Genomic DNA, 2,151 nt, shown 5'->3' on the forward strand with positions numbered 1-2,151 from the left:
GTTAACTTGCTGTTTGCACAAGAAGAACAACGAGGCTCTAAACCTAATGAAAGCACTTATGAGTCGCAGCATCCCGCTGCCGCTGGTGGCGATCCTCACCGCCCGCCACGCTTCACTTCTGTAAGGATGGCCTCCAGAAACATTACTCTCTCTCTCTCTCTCTCTCTCTCTCTCTCTCTCTCTCTCTCTCTCTCTCTCTATATATATATATATATATATATATATATATATATATATATATATATATATAATATCAACTTCCAACCTTATCCTTTTGATGGTATATATATATATATATATATATATATATATATATATATATATATATATATATATATATATATATATATATATATATACATATGTATATATATATGTGTGTGTGTGTATAAACCAAGTCAAGACTTAATCTCGAACAGAAAACAGTTAGGAAATAATGTTTTTGTGTTATTTCCTAACTCTCCTATTTCCAAACGTAAATCTCACTATTCACAAACAAATGAAAACGAACCTGCATAAAATGTACATCATCATGTTTTCTTGGGATGGTTTCGATAAATGAAAAGTGGCAGTAACCGTCAGTCACCACGTAACAAACTGCTTATAGCCAGAGGTCCTTCTAGAGTATTAAGACAGCATCATAAACTTGTATGATGCTATCTCATGTTTTGTTGGCTGAAAGCAACAAAGGAATTTTTAATGCGTGTAGGCTATCTGTTATATAACCCTTTCGTTGGCTGCCAGCATTATAGGAAAAACTTTTTACAGTGCTTCCCAAAAAGTATTACTCTCTTACCGGTTTCCTTCTCGCAGTGAACAGTCATATTATTTTATTGAACGGGCTTTGCCTGCCGGCAGTATACATCAAGAGGAGAACCTTTGATCGTAGTTTCAGATAAGGTAACTGTTTTACTGGCTGGCTCTTAGCATCAAGATGAAAATATTTCGCACAGTTTTAAGCAAGCAGCACCGGTTTGGTGCTTGCCATCAACGAGACATAAAAGTTATTGACGTTACACTGATTTCAGGAACGGGGTTTTGAGGCAACAGAACAAAAATAGCAAATCTCAAAGAAAATGAAGAATCTCCAAACCTATTGAAAGGCAAACACCAACTATATTGTATTCTGTTCTTTCATTTTCCTTCCTTCTTAACAACAGTCACAGAAAATTCATTTCACAAATTCACTGAAGAAAGAAATCACTTCAAGCATAAACATAAATTGCACAACATGTACAGGTAAATACACTGAATAACATGTATCTGTTCCCTTAAAATCTCCCACAACATGGCACTTAAGGTATCTAAGTAATAAGTCAAGTACACGATTTTGACAAAAAGCAATTTGTACTATATGTACACATTGTAGAAAAAGAAAGCAGACATCTGGCATCTTGAGAAATCTTTGAAGAGTTATGTCATTAGGGTTTTAGAAATGTAGTAAGTGCTGTGAAATGCAATTGGCCCTAATCCAACTTGCCTTGCTGAAAATCACTGAGACCTCATGTAGCAAGAAAATCATATAAATAAATTTAGTTAATATACTTTCTATTGCACAAAAAAATGAGGCTTGTCCGCAATCATCGTCATCCCCTCAAAGCTATACATCCTGACAATGAGTTCTGCATTCCTTTGGCCTGCGTTTTTGTATTGTCAAGTTCACTGATGTGATTTCAACAATTGAATACATAACGAGAAATTTTACTATGGCCAGTATTTCATCGTTCACCGAGGATATTCATGTCCCACAGTTTTCCACTGAACTGCGATTATTTTCACAATTTACAGGGTGAAAGATAATCTGAACAACTGTCTTTGGCGTATTAGTTTCACTCTGACAAAAAATGATGGTGGAGAAACAATTAGGCAATCCCAAAAATTCACGGAATAATTCAGTCTTACTCCGTGTGTCCATTTTACATTTATCCAAGGAGCATGCCTTTCAAACAAATTTTGAAATAAGCTCAGTAACATGTCAGCAACACATGGTTTGTGTAGACAGTAAATTTTTTGGAGTGTTTGTGCACACGTGTTTGTTTCCAGATATGAAAAATTACACTTCCTGCGGAATTTTATCAATAGAGATATTTGTAGCATTAAGTGAATGTATTGACAAATACGTTTAATTCCTCATCCTCTGAAACTTGAAGA

At 35.0% G+C, this 2,151-nt stretch overlaps 1 protein-coding gene across 3 annotated transcripts in view; it reads right to left on the minus strand.

Annotated features, from left to right (window-relative positions):
• Positions 1-332: 332 nt before the first annotated feature.
• LOC136843713 (uncharacterized) overlaps positions 333-2,151 on the minus strand; it is a 383,396-nt gene continuing 381,577 nt past the window's right edge. For all 3 annotated transcript variants that reach the window (XM_067112307.1, XM_067112305.1, XM_067112306.1), the window contains one exon: positions 333-2,151. This exon is cut by the window's right edge. The gene's annotated coding sequence lies outside the window, so the exon portion shown is untranslated.

This window comes from Macrobrachium rosenbergii, chromosome 12 (genome assembly GCF_040412425.1).
Source record: "Macrobrachium rosenbergii isolate ZJJX-2024 chromosome 12, ASM4041242v1, whole genome shotgun sequence".
Classification (NCBI taxonomy): domain Eukaryota; kingdom Metazoa; phylum Arthropoda; class Malacostraca; order Decapoda; family Palaemonidae; genus Macrobrachium; species Macrobrachium rosenbergii.